Genomic DNA, 21003 nt, shown 5'->3' with positions numbered 1-21003 from the left:
AATGTTGGTTACACAGAGATTATGAAATCTGCCTGCAGCATCATGTAGGATACAATCAGAATACCCACCCCATTCTACAGGTGGAATTTTCACAAAAAAATTCCAAGTGTAAAATGGGCGCTTTTAGAACATAGAACAGTACAGCACAGAACAGGCCCTTCGGCCCACGATGTTGTACCGAGCTTTATCTGAAACCAAGATCAAGCTATCCCACTCCCTATCATCCTGGTGTGCTCCATGTGCCTATCCAATAACCGCTTAAATGTTTCTAAAGTGTCTGACTCCACTATCACTGCAGGCAGTCCATTCCACACCCCAACCACTCTCTGCGTAAAGAACCTACCTCTGATATCCGTCCTGTATCTCCCACCACGAACCCTATAGTTATGCCCCCTTGTAATAGCTCCATCCACCCGAGGAAATAGTCTTTGAACGTTCACTCTTTCTATCCCCTTCATCATTTTTCTCGCCTCTTTTTTTCCAGTGAGGTAAATCATGGGAATTTATGGCATGGTACCAAGTAGACATGGAGGGACGGATCGTTTGTAAACATGTGGATCACTGGAGGAGTAGAGAGATGCTCTGAGAGTCAGTGTTGCCGTCAAGAAAGGATTTTGAACCTGTAAGCACCGAAGTTCCTGGTTGACCTGTTATAGACATAACTGATGTCTCGGCGGAAGCAAGTAGTAATGAACTGCCTGTGCCAGCAGAGATACCTGTTATTGCAGTTCCAGTTAATGTTGATCCAGTAGAAGCATCTCCGACTACAGAATTATAGCGCTCTACAAGAAACAGAAAAAATCTCGGAGCATGGTTTCCGCCATCACGCTGGCAGGGCCGGGCCTGATGGAGCCGACATGCTGACTCCATAGAGAAGGGTGCCCTAATCTGCGTTGGAACAACACCCGTCGTTTCACCCCGCCTACAAGCACCGGGGCTTCTGAGTCACTCTCTTATGAGCACCACGCAGCTTCCTAATGCACAGGTGGAGGCAGGAACGTCCCAAGGATCGGATACTCGGAGATCTGCTGGATCTCAGGACACATCTGTTCCCCGGCGAAATACCATGCCTCTGGACGTGTTCATCTCTCAACTGTTGGAAATGCAAAGACAGAGCCAGGAATACCAGGAGGGGGTGTCAGCAGCACTCCTGAGACTGCAAGGCCGAAAAGAGGAATCCCAAAGCCTTCTATTGCAGGAGATGGTGCCAGCATTGCTTGGCATCCAGGCCAAAACTGCAAGGTCAGCAGTGGAAAGCCTGGGCAAGACCTCAGATCCATGACAGGAGAACTCACAAGCATGATGCAGACAATGGTGGGCCTCCAGGACTGGCAGCACCAGATGATGTTGAGGCCTCTGGAGCTCACTCCAGATGTCCTTTCATCCCATGGAGTAACCCAGGGACCCACGAGCACCTGGAGGGAGGAGGAACTGCTACATCACATCCTGGGGCCTTCTACCCAGGAGAGCCTGGGAGTGACCAGCCCATCTGCATCCCCCCTTCGAGACTGGCGCACCTCAGGGGCAGCAGGCTGAACTCATGTAGCAACACCAGTGCCCCCAAGAGTAGGCCAGGGCCCTCCAGGTTCCGGCCCTCCAGAGGATACTCGCCAAGGGCATATAGGGTAACTGGACATGGAAGGCAGTAGGCAGTCTCTACCTCTGATGTGCATCCTGGGAATACATAGACGTAGTGGGATGGTATGCAAGTACAGCACAGAACAGGCCCTTCGGCCCACGATGTTGTGCCGAGCTTTATCTGAAACCAAGATCAAGCTGTCCCACTCCCTATCATCCTGGTGTGCTCCATGTGCCTATCCAATAACTGCTTAAATGTTCCTAAAGTGTCTGACTCCACTATCACTGCAGGCAGTCCATCCCACACCCCAACCACCCTCTGCGTAAAGAACCTACCTCTGATATCCTTCCTGTATCTCCCACCACGAACCCTATAGTTATGCCCCCTTGTAATAGCTCCATCCACCTGAGGAAATAGTCTTTGAACGTTCACTCTATCTATCCCCTTCATCATTTTATAAACCTCTATTAAGTCTCTCCTCAGCCTCCTCCGCTCCAGAGAGAACAGCCCTAGCTCCCTCAACCTTTCCTCATAAGACCTACCCTCCAAACCAGGCAGCATCCTGGTAAATCTCCTCTGCACTCTTTCCAGCGCTTCCACATCCTTCTTATAGTGAGGTGACCAGAACTGCACACAATATTCCAAATGTGGTCTCACCAAGGTCCTGTACAGTTGCAGCATAACCCCACGGCTCTTAAACTCCAACCCCCTGTTGGCCTTCTTCACAGCTCTATCCACTTGAGTGGCAAGCTTTAGAGATCTGTGGATATGGACCCCAAGATCTCTCTGTTCCTCCACAGTCTTCAGAACCCTACCTTTGACCCTGTAATCCACATTTAAATTAGTCCTACCAAAATGAATCACCTCACATTTATCAGGGTTAAACTCCATTTGCCATTTTTCAGCCCAGCTTTGCATCCTATCTATGTCTCTTTGCAGCCTACAACAGCCCTCCACTCATCCACTACTCCACCAATCTTGGTGTCATCAGCAAATTTACTGATCCACCCTTCAGCCCCCTCCTCTAAGTCATTAATAAAAATCACAAAGAGCAGAGGACCAAACACTGATCCCTGCGGCACTCCGCTAGCAACCTGCCTCCAATCCGAAAATTTTCCATCCACCACCACCCTCTGTCTTCGATCAGACAGCCAGTTACCTATCCAATCGGCCAACTTTCTCTCTATCCCACACCTCCTCAGTTTCATCATAAGCCGACCATGGGGGACCTTATCAAACGCCTTGCTAAAATCCATGTATATGACATCAACTGCCCTACCTTCATCAACACACTTAGTTACCTCCTCAAAAAATTCTATCAAATTTGTGAGGCACGACTTGCCCTTCACGAATTCATGCTGACTATCCCGGATTAATCCGCATCTTTCTAAATGGTCGTAAATCCCATCCATAAGGACCTTTTCCATCAATTTACCAACCACCGAAGTAAGACTAACCGGTCTATAATTACCAGAGTCATTTCTACTCCCTTTCTTACACAGAGGAACAACATTCGCCATTCTCCAGTCTTCTGGCACCATCCCCATGGACAGCGAGGACCCAAAGATCAAAGCCAAAGGCTCTGCAATCTCATCCCTTGCCTCCCAAAGAATCCTAGGATACATTTAATCAGGCCCAGGGGACTTATCGATCTTCAGTTTATTCAAAACTGCCAGGACATCCTCCCTCCGAACATCTATTTCCTCCAGCCTATTAGCCTGTAACACCTTCTCTTCCTCAAAAACATGGCCCCTCTCCTTGGTGAACACTGAAGAAAAGTATTCATTCATCACCTCGCCTATCTCTACTGACTCCATACACAAGTTCCCACTACTGTCCTTGACCGGCCCTAACCTCACCCTGGTCATTCTTTTATACCTCACATAAGAGTAAAAGGCCTTGGGGTTTTCCTTGATCCGACCCGCCAAGGACTTCTCGTGTCCCCTCCTAGCTCTCCTAAGCCCCTTTTTCAGCTCATTCCTTGCTAATTTGTAACCCGCAATCGAGCCATCTGAACCTTGTTTCCTCATCCCTACATAAGCTTCCCTCTTCCTTTTCACAAGACATTCCACCTCTTTTGTGAACCATGGTTCCCTCACTCGGCCATTTTCTCCCTGCCTGACAGGGACATACCTATCAAGGACATCCAGTATTTGTTCCTTGAAAAAGTTCCACTTTTCATTAGTTCCTTTCTCTGACAGTTTCTGTTCCCAACTTATGCCCCCATAATTCTTGCCCAATCGCATCATAATTACCTCTCCCCCAATTGTAAACCTTGCCCTGCCATACGGCCCTATCCCTCTCCATTGCAATAACAAAAGACACCGAATTGTGGTCACAATCTCCAAAGTGCTCTCCCACAACCAAATCTAACACTTGGCCCGGTTCATTTCCCAGTACCAAATCCAATATGGCCTCACCTCTTGTCGGCCTATCCACATATTGTGTCAGGAAACCCTCCTGCACACACTGCACAAAAACTGCCCCATCCGAACTATTTGACCTACAAAGGCTCCAATCAATATTTGGAAAGCTAAAGTCCCCCATGACAACTACCCTGTGACCCCCACACATATCCATAATCTGCTTAGCAATTTCTTCCTCCACATCTCTATTACTATTTGGGGGCCTATAGTAAACTCCTATCAACGTGAGCGCTCCTTTCCTATTTCTAACCTCAGCCCATATTACCTCAGTGTGCAGATCCCCCTCGAAGTGCCTTTCCGCAGCCGTTAAACTATCCTTGATTAACAATGCCACTCCTCCACCTCTTTTACCAGCTTCCCTACACTTAGTGAAACATCTATACCCCGGAACATCCAACAACCATTCCTGTCCTTGTCCTACCCACGTCTCCGTAATGGCCACAACATCGTAATCCCAAGTACCAATCCACGCCCCAAGTTCATCTACCTTGTTCCGGATGCTCCTTGCATTGAAGTAGACACACTTCAACCCACCTTCCTGTCTACCGGTACCCACCCTTGACCCTGATACCTTCCCCAATACCTCACCACCCTCACTGACTTCTGGACTACAACTCCTTTTCCCACTCTCCTGACAAATTAGTTTAAACCCCCCTGAAGAGCCCTAACCAATTTCCCTCCTAGGATATTGGTGCCGTTCTGGTTCAGGTGCACCCCGTCCTGTTTGTACAGGTCCCACCTTCCCCAGAATGTGTTCCAATTATCCACGTATCTGAAACCCTCCCTCCTACACCATCCCTGCAACCACATGTTTAACTGCACTCTCTCCCTGTTCCTCAACTCGCTATCACTAACGATAAGAATTATTTAAGCCCGCTCTCAAGTTTAGTCAGTGGATGCTCCTTGACAATACGAGTCATTTTTTTGGACCACAAAAAATGGAGGACTGCAATCTGTAAAGCCTTGTCAACTCCACTGATTTTGTGTGGCTGCACAGCCTTGGCTAGTCCAGAAGTGGTTTTAAAAGGAGCCACCATCACCGTGAGAGATCTGTAAGAAGTGGGGTCTGTGATGAGAGAATGGTTTCTTGTGAATGGTTTTTAATGCCGATCTTCTGCCACAGGTCCTCAGCTATGTGGCTAACACATGGCAAAATTAATCAGATGGGGTGGCAGGAAAGTTGTCCCTTAGTGTCCTGAGATGCGTAGGTTAGAGGGATTAGCGGGTAAATATGTGGGGGTAGGGCCTGGGTGGGATTGTGGTCAATGCAGACTCGATGGGCCCAATGGCCTCTTTCTGCACTGTAGGGTTTCTATGATTCTATGAAAGAAAACATACTGCTGGTGGATTGAAGAGGTCCTTGAATAAGGAGAAGTTTGAGAAGACCTTTTCCAGTAGCTTACCTGTTGCAATTGCCCTCCTGATCTGTAATTATTATTTGAGACTGGACCCCTGTTGTACCAAGTAGACATGGAGGGACGAATCATTTGTAAACATGTGGATCACTGGAGGAGTAGAGAGATGCTCCGGGAGTCAGTGTTGCCGTCAAGAAAGGATTTTGAACCTGTAAGCACCGAAGTTCCTGGTTGACCTGTTATAGACATAACTGATGTCTCGGTGGAAGCAAGTAGTAATGAACTGCCTGTGCCAGCAGAGATACCTGTTATTGCAGTTCCAGTTAATGTTGATCCAGTAGAAGCATCTCCGACTACAGAATTATAGCGCTCTACAAGAAACAAAAAAAAACTCCAAAGACTTGATTTATAATTGTCCAATGCATATGTATAATGTTTAGTTAGAAGTTAGGACTGAGTAACTAGGTTATTGAAGATTGTATATAGGAGTTAAAGGGGGAGGGATGTGGTGGTTTGTTGTGATTTCCCTTTAAGGGCAACAGCAGATGAGGGTCACCTGACTTGGAGGACCAATTGGGACTGACAGTTGGTAATCACCTCAGGGGTGGACGAGTCCTTCTCAAGCAGGAGACATGTAGGGACTAGGGCAGATGGGTGGGGCTATTGACCTCTGTATAGTTCTTCTTATTGACATATACCGGTGTATGTGCATCATTCCAGTCCACCACTCCCATCCTCCCTCCCTGGTTAACACAAGGAAAGTATCCTGAAACTTACCACTGGGTAGCATTGGTATTTTCAGGCCATCGCACCCCACCCCACTCCATGCCCCCACCTCGCTCCCCTATATGAGTATCATGGGTTTTAATCAGCCATCTCAATTACTGCTGTGTTCTTGCTAGGCTTTCAATGGCAAGCTTTAGGAAGCCTGGGAAACTCATGGGCCAACACTTAACTTAAAATTTGTTTTGGAAATATTACCCCAGTTGAACAATGATCCTATTTAAAAAGGCAACCTGAGGGGCTGTGTGCCAACAGCCAGATTCTCCCAAGTTATATGTGGAAATTAGCAAGTTGAGGCCAGCTGTCCTGACACACATGTATTTTGCCAGATTTAACCCACGCATCCAAACCCACACAATTCTACACATTAATATACAGAGCTGGATAATATGCTCCCAAACAAGAGTGATTTCTGCACAGATGCGATGGTGTCGGTCGTCATTTCTGAAGCCATCATGCCAGATTTGAATAGTACACTATGTGGGCAGGATCAAAAGTCGGAATCTGGCTATGTTGTGTTAATGTGAATTAAAGTAGTAATTAAGATCTTTAATATCCCAATTGAATGCCATAATACACTCTGAAGACAATAATACATGCCATGTGGGAAATTTTTAAAGGGTCAATTTGCTAGGACGAGTTTAAAATCAGCAGCTAGACCAGAGTCTCAGCTTAGCAGTTAGTTCATCATTGACTGCAGGGAGTGCTCATTTGAATGTACAGACTATCTATTCTGATATCAATTGAGATAGAGGCCTTTTCTCTGTTTTTGTTCCTGCCCATCCTTCAAGGCTATGAAGTTTCTGAGACAGATGGGAATTGTGGCATCTATGGTAGACGCAACCTCCAATAAAGGAGGAGAGTGAGAAGAAGAAGGAGGGCAGAGCAGAAGGAAAAGGATGCACTGCATGGAGAGGACATAGCAGCACCAGACTTGGAGGCCCTCAGTGTAGGTGCAGGCAGTCTTATGTAGCCCCTAGAGTCTCCAGGCAGAGATTGAGCTGTCTGCAATTGTCTGAAACTCAATGCAGGAGAAGGTTAGGTTATTCAGTGACATGCTCGCAGGGGAGTTCTCCTCCATCTGCACAGGGGGCTCATAATGCCTGTGGCTTTGACAGTGACTGCAATGCTCAACTTCATGACAGGCTCCTTCCAAGTAGTCTGTAGAGACCTCAGTGGCATCCTGCAACCACCAGGTTCTACTCGCTGAATGTCCAGCTGGCCTGTGGTCATCATTGGCAGATCATGTAAGTGTGTGGGAAGCACCCGTGCTGCAGTCAAGACTCCTTCATCCTTCAGAACTCTCAGATCCCTTCAGTGACCCTGATTCCCTGGATAGATGGCTCATAGGTGATTAGGGGCATCCATTAAAAAGAGAATCTATTGACATCTTTGAAGGTGCCCAGAACTGAAGTGGAAAGGAGATACAATGCAAGCCAGCAAGCACCATGGCCATAGTGGAGCAGACCATCGATTTTCTAAAGATGAGAATCAGATGACTGGACAGGTCTTCAAGCATTGCAGGACATCCTTCATGTGTGTTCCTGATTGTCATGGTTTGCTGCACACTCCGTAACCTCGCAATCCAAAGAGGAGATGACCTGGAGGATGAGGGAATGGCAGATAGGAGAAAAGAGCGATGCTCATGTTGATGAAGGCCCTGGCTGTGATTGTATGGATGGCTGTGACACCAGTGATGCCTTAATACTCTAGAGGTTTCTATAGTCTGTGCTACCATCAGATCTGAAATGTCTGAGAGCCATCTGAACGATTCTTTGTCCATATGCTATGAGTGTGTCCTATCACCATCATCTCCACACTCAATCCAATTCCCTACATGGACACACGACTCCTTCTGCCCACCTTCAAAATTTTCAGTCTTCCAGAAACTATTCACATGGTCACTGCAAATTATGAAAACCTCAGCAGGAGGGTAGTGAGACGTTAGAGGATTAGCAACAAGAAGAAATCAATAACTCAGCCATATGCCCCTTCTTGGACTAATGTGGATTGTTTTTTTATAACGTTGATGTGTGCTGCAGCCCACCCCTCGCTGCAGCTGCACTGGAGAGAGGCAGCCACCTCTCTTACCCTAGATTGCCTTAGCAGTTGTCCTCTGTGTGCTTTAGCCTTGAGCAGCCTGCTGCCATTTTAGAAGACTCCCAATGAGACGCAAGGGATTCTTCAGTTGCCACAGCAATACTCGAAGACTGCGTCAATGGCAGATGGGCAGAGGAGATGATGTCTTCATCAGGAGTGCCCTGAGAACTTTGAGATGGACGTAGTTGCGACTCATCCTGGGCCACAAGGACCGGATGATTCTCCCTGCCAACTGGTGAGGGTGTTCTGCTGCCCTGTTCCCCTGCTGTTCTAGTTCTGTGCCCCAGAGCTCAGAGCCAGGCAATAGTGTACAGGTCAGAGCACATCCTGTGATATGCTCAGTTTGCACCTCCAGGACAGTCGGCAGTCTATCCATGGAGGATACTTGGCACTTTAAAGCGTGGGCGATCACAGAACACATGGCTTGGATGAACACCTCCACAATCCAAGCCAGAGTATGCAACCTGTCTGGTATACTACACAGCAACTCTTCACAGACCTTCTGCTGGGTCCAGCATATGCCATTTTATGGACGACTCCAGGGGCTCATCATCCAACTTGGAATCAGTCTCTGCATCACCCCGAACACTCCTCCGACTGCCTGAGACCTGCTACACCACACACTCTAGCAGCTGCATGTGCAAATGTGAACAAAGAACAAAGAACAGTACTGCACAGGAAACAGGCCCTTCGGCCCTCCAAGCCTGTGCCGCTCATTGGCCCAACTCGACCATTCATTTGTATCCCTCCATTCCCAGGCTGCTCATGTGACTATCCAGGTAAGTCTTAAACGATGCCAGCGTGTCTGCCTCCACCATCCTACTTGGCAGCGCATTCCAGGCCCCCACCACCTTCTGTGTAAAAATTGTCCCTCTGATATCTGAGTTATACCTCGCCCCTCTCACCTTGAGCCCGTGAGCCCTCGTGATCGTCACCTCCGACCTGGGAAAAAGCTTCCCACTGTTCACCCCATCTGTACCCTTCATAATTTTGTACACCTCTATTAGGTCTCCCCTCATTCTCCGTCTTTCCAGGGAGAACAAGCCCAGTTTACCCAATCTCTCCTCATAGCCAAGACCCTCCATACCAAGCAACATCCTGGTAAACCTTCTCTGCACTCTCTCTAAAGCCTCCACGTCCTTCTGGTAGTGCGGTGGCCAGAACTGGACGCAGTGCTCCAAATGTGGCCTAACCAGCATTCTATACAGCTGCAACATCAGACTCCAGCTTTTATACTCTATGCCCCGTCCTATAAAGGCAAGCATACCATATGCCTTCTTCACCACCTTCTCCACCTGTGCTGCCACCTTCAAAGTGAAGCGCCCTTACCAGTGTGTGCATGCCCCGTCTCCAACATACTGCTTCCTGCCAAGGTGCCATTATCTGCGATGGTGCTTGGTGCTGAGAGATGATGTCTTGCTGCATCCTCTGAGGTTTATTTCGTCTCCCCAGAGGGGAGTGGCATCTGGCAGAGGGTCAGTGTATGAAGCTTCTGCATCAAAGAGACAGAAGTCAGAGGGCTAGTAGGCATCCAAGAACTTGTCAGATCAACGCTATTATAGAATTCTCATCAGCCATTCTAATGTGCAACATGATTGATGATACTGTACAGATAGAATATACACTTGAATGATCATCGGAAGTTTTATATGAAGCAGCTTGCCAGGATTTCAATGTATGAACCGTCTTCACCAGCCTAATTGCTTAATGCCCACACTCCATTAACTTCCACCCTGTCCCCTTTTTTGTCAGCTTGAGCCTTTGGTGAACTCATCAGAGATGTGGAGATGCCGGTGTTCGACTGTCCAACTCATCAGACCCAGGCTTCCTCCAATCTCGCCTCTGCCTATAGTTCTGGAGGAATCGGATTCCACGAGTGTCAGGCATCTCTTTGAAAGGAGTCAGGACTTCCATGTCTTGCAATCCCCCACCTGTACAGGCTCTCTCCTGGGCATTGTGGGCTTGTTTCATCTGAGAAGGTTTGTAAGAGTGCGTTCATTAACAATTTCCATTAACCTTATGTCATACTTCCAACCCATTCTCAGCATTTGGAAAGCAGTGATATAATCAGACGAAGTCAACATGGATATACAAAGGGGAACTCATGCTTGACAAATCTATTGGAATTCTTTGAGGATGTAACTAGTAGAGTTGACCAAACAGACAGCTGGCATGGTGGCACAGTTGGTTAGCACTGCTGGCTCACAGCGCCAGGGACCCGGGTTCAATTCCCGGCTTGGGTCACTGTCTGTGTGGAGTCTGTACATTCTCGCCGTGTCTGCGTGGGTTTCCTCTGAGTGCTCCAGTTTCCTCCCACAGTCCGGAAGGCATGCTGGTTGGGTGCATTGGCCATGCTAACTTCTCCCTCAGTGCACCTGAACAGGCGCCGGAATGTGGCGACTATGGGATTTTCACAGTAACTTCATTGAAGTGTTAATGTAAGCTTACTTGTGACACTAATAAATAAATAAAAAATAGGAAGGCAAATTATTATTTGAATGGGTATAAATTTGAGGTGGATACTCAGCGAGACCTTGGAGTCCTCGTGCATCAGTTGCTGAAAGTAAGCATACAGGTAAAGAAGGCAAAAGTTGGCCTTCATAGCAAGTGGATTTGAGTATAGGAATAGGGATATTTTACTCCAATTTTTCAGGACATTGATGAGGCCACACCTGGAGTGTTGTGTACAGTTTTGGTATCCTTATCTGAGGAAGGCTGTCCTTGCTATAGAGGGAGTGAGGCAAAGGGTTACCAGGCTGATTCCTGGGATGGCAAATATGTTGAGTAGGGATTCAGTCGGTTAGGATTATATTCATTCAAGTTTAGAAGAGTGAGAGGAGATCTCATTGAAATTTACAAAATTCCAACAGGATTAGACAGGGTAGATTTGATAGTGGGGGAGTCCAGAACTAGGGGTCATAGTTTGAGGATAAGGGATAACCTTTTAGGACTGAGGTGAGGAGGAACTTCTTCACGCAGAGAGTGATGAATCTGTGGAATTCACTACCACAGGAAGCATTTGATGCCAAAAGATTGTGAGATTTCAAGAAGAAATTCGATATAGCTCTTGAGGCTAAAGGGATCAAGGGTCATGGGGGGGGAAGGCAGAATCAGGACATTGATTGAAAGCAAAATACTGCGGACACTGGAATCTGACAGAAAAACAGAAAATGCTGGAAAAAGTCAGCAGGTCTGACAGCATCTATGGAGAGAGAATAGAGCCAATGTTTCAAGTCTGGATAACCCTTCGTTAGAGCTAGATATTGAATATAGGATATTGAATTTGATGATCTGCCATGGTCAAAATGAACGGCAGAGCAGGCTCAAAGAGCTGAATGGCCTACTCCTGCTTCTATTCTCTATGTTTCTATTCTCATCTCAGTGCCTGCCAGCCTGGATGCCATGCTCATGCATCAGGTGGTCTTCCTGGTGGCACAGTGATTAGCACTGCTACCTCACAGTTTCAGGGACCCGAATTCCAACCTCGGGTCATTGTCTGTGTGGAGTTTGCACGTTTTCCCCGTGTCTGCATAGGTTTCCTTCGGGCGCTTCCAGTTTCCTCCCACAGTCCAAAGATGTGCGGGTTAGGTTGATTGGCCATGCTCAATTGCCCCTTAGTGTCAGGGGGATTAGTAGGGTAAGATGTGGGGTTATGGGGATAAGACCTGGGTGGGATTGTTGTCAGCGCAGGCTCGATGGGCCAAGTGGCCTCCTTCTGCACTGTAGGGATTTTATGATTCTATGAAACACTCTGCACTATAATTAGACCATTGCCTGAAATGCACAATGATGTTGAGAGCAGCTGTGCGTCCTTGTTGAATAATCCTGCCTTTGAGGAGCCACCACATTTAATTATCTCTTGCATTCATGAGCACGCCCTGCAGCACATTGGCCCAAAATTGATCTTACTGAGGCTAAATTCACACTGACTGACCTCAGTGACTGAGCCTTTTCCAGCATTGGGACCAAGTCCTTCTAACCAAGCGGACACTATTGACCACCTCAGCCACTTCCATCCATGCTGCTCATGTCTGGTTTGGCCTCCTCCTCTTACCTGGTGTTGGCATCAGGTATTAACGTGGTCTGAGTCTGCCACAAGCGAGTCCTCACAGAATCTAGGGGCTGGTTTGGCCCTTCTAGCCCACCCCTTCCTTTGCTCCAGTGGTGCTGATGTCTCTGCATGGAAACATCTAACAACTATAATACTCCTATATGCAAAGATGTGGGAAATTTTCTGAGGTTTAAAAATGTTGCTAGCTATGAAGACTACCAACTCAAAGCTCCAAATTAAATTCTCTTACCTTACAGGCCTGTAACCTGCACAAATACAAGATTTTCAGAGAGGCTTCAAACTACCTGCATCAGCTGGGTCGCCTGACCCTGTCCCAAACCGGAGGGTTTTTTAAAGGGCTGGCTATGACCTTGTTCCAGGTCATGGACAATGACATCGGAGACCAGACACCCAGCTCTCCAGCACTCATCAGCCAGGATGAAGATCCATCTGCCCTTCATCTTAATGAGGCCCAATCAGTATATTATCATGTGCATTCCGAGAGCTGGTCCAGAAGTCAAAATGCCCCCAATTTCCATGTACGGGATTCGCGCTTGGTATGCCAGCGGATTATTCCACCCACAGAGAGAGGATTGGATATTAGCTCAGAGAGTGGGATGTAGGGTGAAAAAGGGATAACCAAAGTGAGAGACAGAGTGGGGAGTGCTTTGAAGAGGCAAGGCAAGGGGGCATTTCAGCAAAGGTTTTGGGGTTCATGGAAGGATAAGATTGGAGTTGCAATGAAATATAGCCTTGCAGCAGCTGCAACATTTTAACTACACAGTAGGGCAAGTAATTCATACCTGATGCAATAGCAGATTCCAACTGACACACATTTTCTGGATAAATAAGATGTAGGTTGTATCAGCCTTAAGACAAGGCATTTTATTTAATTATGAGATATATTTAACATTTCAAAGCAACCCAATCATGAAATGATGTGGGGTAAGAATAGCAGCAAGACATCTACAGCTCAAATGCTAAGACAGCATACAGTTATAGCAATCAATTTGAGCTGCTAAACCTGAAATACTTGGTTTAATGAGATCCTGTCAAAGTAATGTGATGAAACCATCAGGGAAATAGTTTTGACACTAAAACAGCCAATAATGCCTCTTCCAAGTAATTTATTTCTTGCACGTACTCTTCCAAACTCCGATCAAAAACTCCCTGGGCAGGTAGCAGGGATTAGGTACAGAGTAAAGCTCACTCTACTTTATTCTGTCAAACACTCACAGAGCTGGTAAACATGGGTTAGATAGAAAATAAAGCTCCCTCTTCACTTTCCCATCAAGCACATCAGACAGGAAAGGACTGTCTAATGACATAGAAAGATTCAGTATCTCTTTGCTACAAACACAACGACTTATACAGTGCTTTTAGCATAGCCAAATATCCCATGGCATTTCACAACAGCAATATCAAAGACAATTTAACCCAAAGCCACATAGAGAGATAGTGGGATAGATGGCAAATTGTGCAAAGTGGTAGGTTCCATGAAATATCTTAAAGAGAAAAGGAGGGGTGAAGTTTATAGAAGGAATTTCAAAGCTTAAAGCCCAGGCAAGGCTGGAAATGGTGGTGTGATTAAAATTGAAAATTCTCAAAAGGCAAGCAATGCAGAGATCTCAGAAGTCTGTAGAGCTGGAAGATGTTACAGAGATAGTTAGCAGGGGGTTGGGAGGGGTGGGGTGGGTGTGTGGGTTGCAGGGCATTGAGGGATTAAGATATTAAGGGGAAACAGGTAGGATAGATAAAGAGAGGCTATTTCCACTGGTTGGCATGTTTAGAACTTGAAGGCACATAAAAATTAAAGCCAGACCTCTCAGCAATGTAATCAGGAAACACCTCTACATACAAACGAGAGGAATTTAGTTCCGCCAGTCCTGGGAGATCCATATATTGGGTGAAAAGGCGTGGGGTGGAGTGCCTGTTGCCTTTTGACACTCCCAATTAAGTCAAGGACAGGGAAGTTGAAGGAGCTCCTGCCAGGAGACCAATTGAGGCCTCTTAATGGCCTCATTCCATCACTATTAGTACTCTACTTGGTTCATGCTTTGCCCTGATGGCACACGAGGACTCGAAGATGCCCAGTTGTGCGGCAGACCACCACCTGAGCGCACCCTTGCTCGGGCAGAATTTCACATTGTCCTTAAGCTCTAAATCTCTCCTCGGGAGCCTGTGTTCCATAGCCCGAGCCACCTCATGGAAATGCCCTCCATGCCCTTCCACACAGCACAAAGAGGTTTCATATATGGGTTGTGCCTTGCCTGCCACCAGACATGCCATGGTGTGCCTTGTTGTCCTCTAGTGGCAGAGGTCCCTCAATGGAGGAGTCGTCCCCTTAACACCAGGGACCTGGGGTTAAGGGTGTTGCACGCAGTAGTCTCATACAATTGTAGATTGCATTGGTTCAAGGACTCCCAAGACACCTGGCCTTTTTGCAGCCTTGCGGAGTCCATGGACCATACTTATATAGGCTTTTTTAGACTGCATTCCCTTTTCAGTTATTTAAAAAACCCTTTCTTCCAGTTTTGTTTGCATTTCAGCCCTAGACTCCTGATCTATGAGCACCTCATACAGAGGGGGAAGGAATGGAGGACCTCCCCTTGAGCCTTTCCAAACTCACCATCAACAGGACTGAGGATGTCATCCGACCTGACTGTCTGCCCCTCTACCATGGCTACATTCACAGCCAGGTGTTCCTGGAGAGGGAGCATGCAGTGTCCACTGGTATCATCAAGGCTTTCCATGCCCAATGGGCACCGCAGGGACTGGGGTGCATTATTGACCCTCTTAATCATGTTTTGATTTGATGTTTTAACTTTAATTTGTGATTGGTTTTTGTTCAAGGCAGTACCACTTTAAGGTGCTATCCCTTTAATTTGTCCCTCAATTTATTTGATCTACCTCAAAATAGGTATTCTACCTAGTTGACTCCTGGGATACTTCCCTTAGAGGCAAGGAAGAACCCTTTCTGTCCTCTACAATGACCCCTCTCCCTTGCTAGAACCTGACTGACTGCCCCCAGTGAGTTCACCCCACTCAGCTCTGTTCTGGGGCCACCACTGAGATGCTGTTTCAGGTCCTCTTGAATTGGTCGCCACTCCCAATGAAGAGCTGCCAGTTTCTGATTAACCAGCCTGCTTATCTTTAAAGGCATCAGGAACCCTGACAACAGGCAATTAACTGTCTGATTGGCATTTGATCCCATTGGGTTTCCCAGAAATTGGCACAGCAGGCGTTGCCATTGTTTCCAGCCCATGGACAGGGCTATCTATGCCTGTAGTCAGCACAAGGTCATAGAAATCATAGAAATCATAGAAACCCTACAGTGCAGAAGGAGGCCATTCGGCCCATCGAGTCTGCACCGACCACAATCCCACCCAGGCCCTACCCCCACATATTTACCCGCTAATCTACGCATCCCAGGACTCTAAGGGGCAATTTTTAACCTGGCCAATCAACCTAACCCACACATCTTTGGACTGTGGGAGGAAACCGGAGCACCCGGAGGAAACCCACGCAGACACGAGGAGAATGTGCAAACTCCACACAGACAGTGACCCGAGCCAGGAATCGAACCCGGGACCCTGGAGCTGTGAAGCAGCAGTGCTAACCACTGTGCTACCGTGCCGTAGTTGGAGTTTAAAACTCCCTTGCCCAAACAGCAATTGGAACAAGGTCAATTGTTAATTTTAAATTTGAAACAAGTGGATTTTTGTTAACCAAAGGTATTAGGGGATACAAGGCAAAGGCAAATGTGTGAAATTAAGTCACAGATCTGCCATGATCTCATTGAATAACAGAACAGGCTGAATGGGGTTAAATGACTCTCCTCTTCAATGTTTCGCTAAAAGAAAACAAAGATGAGAATTTTAAAATTGAGACAATGCTTAACAGGGACCCAGTGTATGTCCTCTTTTTAGGTCAAACCAAACCAAGTAAACAAACTCAGATTAAATCAGGACAAAGTAAAAGGGGCAGCTCCCCAAAAAGGCGGGGGAACAGCCCGAACAGAAATCAAAGTACAAAGGAAACTTAAAAACATCAAATTAAAATGTGATTATTGTGCTAGCACAGTGATGATGGGTAAACGGGATTCAGTGTTGGTCAGAACACAGGAAATAGAGTTCTGAATAACCTTAAGTTCACAGAGGATAGAACTTGAATGGTTGGCCAAGCCTGCATTGGAATAGCCAACACAAGTAGTAACAAAAGCATGGGCAAACTGAGGCAGGCAATGTTACGAGATGGAAGTAGGAATTCTTAGTAATAGCGCAGAAATTTGGTCAGGAGCTGGGAAAGGCACATCCAAAGCCTAAGAAACCCACATAATTCACACAGAAGGAGTTACTAAAATGAAAGAACTCCAAGGCTTCTGTTTCAGTCAGCTCATTCCATTGATTGACTGGTAGACTCTCTTCAAACTTTTCCTTTTTTAAAAGTTAAACAAATTTAACAAAAAAAGAACCAAGAAACTCCTGATGTTAACACATCTTGCCCTCACTCTAGGCAGTATTCTGCAGAGAATTTGCCCATTGTCAGATGTGCTGTCGTGTATAGAAGAGTACAAAGGCACTCTGATTGAGAACGTCTTTCAATAGTGCTGTCCTCATTTGTGTAGAAGCTTTGTCTGTTCAATACCTTTCTTTTCTCCCTCAGACAATATCTATTTCCCTCCCACTGTAGCACAGCAGTGTGCGCAAATTGGTGAACCATTGAATTCACCATTGTAACCTTCTGCCTTAGCAGGTTCTTTGGAGAAAAAATTCGTCAAACAAGTCAATCGGAATCCATCAGTTGTTTTTGTACTTTCTTTGTCACTATCTAGTCTGTCTATTAAAGCCCTCAAGAACAGAGTTGTAACCGACTTGCAGGATGATGAACGCGGCCTCACAGTACCGTAGAGGGTCATGAGACAAACCGTAAATCAGATTCAGCTGCCGCTAAATACTGATGATTGTTGGTCCACATGTTTCAGCCTAAGGCGAATCTGTAGCAAGGTCTGTTATGTTAATGTTTCTCTTGAATCAAATTTAGAGGAATCTGGACAGTGGGGACGATTCTCCGGCCCTGCGCCCTCAGCTGCAAATTGCGCTATAGCCGGAGACTCTCAGGAAAAGGGCCATAATGCGATTTGCACCAAGGATAACTCATTGAGATTTTCCCTGCCCCCGGCCGGCGCATCATCTGGGCGCTGGTACCAGTGGGAGAGGAGGTGCTGTAGGGTTGTCTGGAGATTGAGGCGCCTTTTAAAAACAGTGCCCCGCTCTCTCAGGAGCCGGCCTTGCTGGCAGCTTTAGGTTCCGCACATCTCTTTCACAGCGCAAATCACCCAGGCCCTCTCCAAAAAATGTCTTAAGTGACGGGTGGATTGTGATCTGGATCGCACCAACCCACCCGACGGAAATTGCACGGCCTTTCCCACCAGTGACAACACTTAGAAATTCTGGGGGAGAATTGTGTACTGTGATGCTTAAATTGGGTTTCAAACATTGCCGTTTCTCAACATGTACTTTGCATGTGGACATTCTGAATAGAAAGCTGAGGAGAAGCAAGGGGTGGAGAGGAGCAGGAAGTTTGAAGGAGAGGAAAGAAATTAGTTAACAGAAACTGCCTGGCGGTGGCAATGAACTGTCAATTAGCTGTAAGTGATTCTCTGAATAGGTGCTAATTACTGCAAGCAGCAAGCTGAGTCAGCACTTGGAACTTGGGTATAAAAGTAAACAGTATTTGTTGATGCGCAGGGCGGTTGTAAATGAAGTAAATTGCAGAGTGTGAAATTTAGTAATATGTCGCAATGGGGAAATTGATGTAGGGGGAAAGATGGTGCTATTTTTTCTGCTCAGTACATCTAGTGATTTGTGTCACTGATAAATATTTAACTTACAAGCAACACATACGAATTTACAAACATGCAAATTAGGAGCAGGAGTAGACCATTTGCCCCCTCAAGTCTTCAGCCATTCAAAAGATCATGACTGATTTGATTGTAGTCTCAACACCACTTTCCTGCCTACCCCGAATACCCTTTGACTCCCTTATTAGTTAAGGATCCATCTACCTATGCCTCAATGACCCTATTTGTACTACTCACTGAGGAAGAAAGTTCCTCATCTCCATCATAAATGGGAGACCCACTAATTTTTGAACCGTGTCCCCGATTTCTGGTCTCTCCTTCCAACATCTGTTCTGTCAAGCCCCCTCGGGATCTTATATATGTTTCATTAAGATCACCTCTCATTCTATTAAACTCCAATGGATACAGGTCCAACCTGTCCTCACAAGTTAATCCTCTCATCCCAGGAATGAGTTGCGTGAAGCTTCTCTGAACTGCTTCAAATGCAGTTATGGAGGGGGAGGGCGAGGTCTTACTGGCTCATCATGCCAATTGACCGGCGTGGCCAGCCGATAGGATCGCAAAAGAGGCAAAAAACCAGGTTCGCGCCCAGTTTCTCACCTCTTGTGATCTTACCAGCCCTGGATTGCTGGCATGATCAGCCTCTCGTCAGAGAAGGCTATGAGGCTGATTTAAATCTTTATTTCACTATTATTAGTGATCCTGGGATGCACTCATCCAGGGACCTGATGACCTCGCCGGAGGGACCGGAGGCCATTGAGGCCCATTGGGTAGTCAGGGTGGAGGGCGCAGTGACCCTTGGGCAGTGCCAGCCTGGCACTATGAGCTTGGGGCCCTGGCAGTGCCAGTCTGGAACCAGGCAGTACCAAGGGGCAGGGCCATAATGGGGGTGAGGCCTGTGGGAAGGAGTTGGGGCCATGATGAGGCATGGACTAAGGGAAGGTGGGTGGGGTGGAGCTACGCACTCTGTAATTGGAGATCGGCTGTGGTGGTAACCAGCTGGGGGTGGGGGAGGGCGATCGGCTTTGGGTGGGGGGGGGGGGGGCATTGGGGCAACATCTTGGGGGAGGGTGGGATTGCTTGGCCAAGGGTGTTTCAGGGCAATATTCGGGTGGGGAGGGGGCGATCGGGCAGGGAGGTCGATTGTGGGGGGGGGGGGTGGTAATATCGGGGGGGATAATATCCAGGCGGGGTTGGGGGGTTGACAGATCTCCAGTGTTCCATAGAATACAGAGATCTGTGCCCTCTAACTGTGAGCAGCTGGCTTTCCAATGAGAATAGACTCCATTCACTCCCCCCAAGGGTGGCACAGCAGCACAATGGTTAGCACTGCTGCCTCACAGCGCCAGGGAGCCGGGTTCAATTCGGCCTCGGGTGACTGTCTGTGTGGAGTTTGCATGTTCTCCCTGTGTCTGCGTGGGTTTCCTCCGGGTGCTCCGGTTTCCGCCCACAGTCCAAAGATGTGCAGGTTAGGTTGATTGGCCATGCTAAATTTGCCCTTAGTATCAGGGGGATGAGCAGGGTAAATATGTGGGGTTGTCGGTGCAAGCTCGATGGGCTGAGTGGCCTACTTCTACACTGTAGGATTCTATGATTCTACTGGCATGAATCACATTTTGCTGCTTTTTTTTGCACTAAATGGTATAAAATTATGTCTGAAAGCTCCCTGAAAAATGGGTACGATTCTCTTCTGTTTTCTTGCTCATTTGGCACTTAGAAATTTTTTGGTAAGATCGATTCCCCCCCGCAACCTCCACCCCAGCGTCTTTCCTTCAATAAGGATGCCAAAAACATAGAAAACATAGAAACATAGAAAACTACAGCACAAAACAGGCCCTTCGGCCCCACAAGTTGTGCCAAACATATCCCTACCTTTTAGGCCTACCTATAACCCTCCATCCTATTAAGTCCCATGTACTCATCCAGGAGTCTCTTAAAAGACCCTATTGAGTTTGCCTCCACCACCACTGACGGCAGCCGATTCCACTCGCCTACCACCCTCTGTGTGAAAAACTTCCCCCTAACATTTCCCCTGTACCTACCCCCCAGCACCTCATACCTGTGTCCTCTCATAGCAGCCATTTCCACCCTGGGAAAAAGCCTCAGAGTCCACCCGATCTATGCCTCTCAACATCTTAGGTACCTCTATTAGGTCTCCTCTCATCCTACATCTCTCCAAGGAGAACAGACCGAGCTCCCTCAGCCTATCCTCATAAGGCATGCCACTCAATCCAGGCAACATCCTTGTAAATCTCCTCTGCACCCTTTCAATCTTTTCCACATCCTTCCTGTAATGAGGCGACCAGAACTGAGCACAGTACTCCAAGTGGGGTCTGACGAGGGTCTTATATAGCTGCATCATTATCCCCGGACTCCTAAACTCAATCCCTCGATTGATAAAGGCCAGCACACCATACGCCTTCTTAACCACCTCCTCCACCTGCGGGGCCGATTTTAGAGTCTTATGGACCCGGACCCCAAGGTCCTTCTGATCCTCTACCGTACTAAGAGTCTTTCCCTTTATATTGTACTCCTTCATCCCATTCGACCTGCCAAAATGGACCACTATGCATTTATCTGGGTTGAAGTCCATCTGCCACTTCTCCGCCCAGTCTTGCATCCTATCTATGTCCCTCTGTAACTTCTGACATCCCTCCAGACTATCCACAACCCCACCAACCTTCATGTCATCGTCAAACTTACCAACCCATCCCTCCACTTCCTCATCCAGGTCATTTATGAAAATGACAAACAGCAAGGGTCCCAGAACAGATTCCTGGGGCACAGCACTGGTGACCGACCTCCAATTAGAAAAAGACCCATCTATACACACTCTCTGCCTCCTT

This window comes from Mustelus asterias, chromosome 23 (genome assembly GCF_964213995.1).
Source record: "Mustelus asterias chromosome 23, sMusAst1.hap1.1, whole genome shotgun sequence".
Lineage (NCBI taxonomy): Eukaryota > Metazoa > Chordata > Chondrichthyes > Carcharhiniformes > Triakidae > Mustelus > Mustelus asterias.
This window is presented reverse-complemented; position numbering follows the sequence as displayed.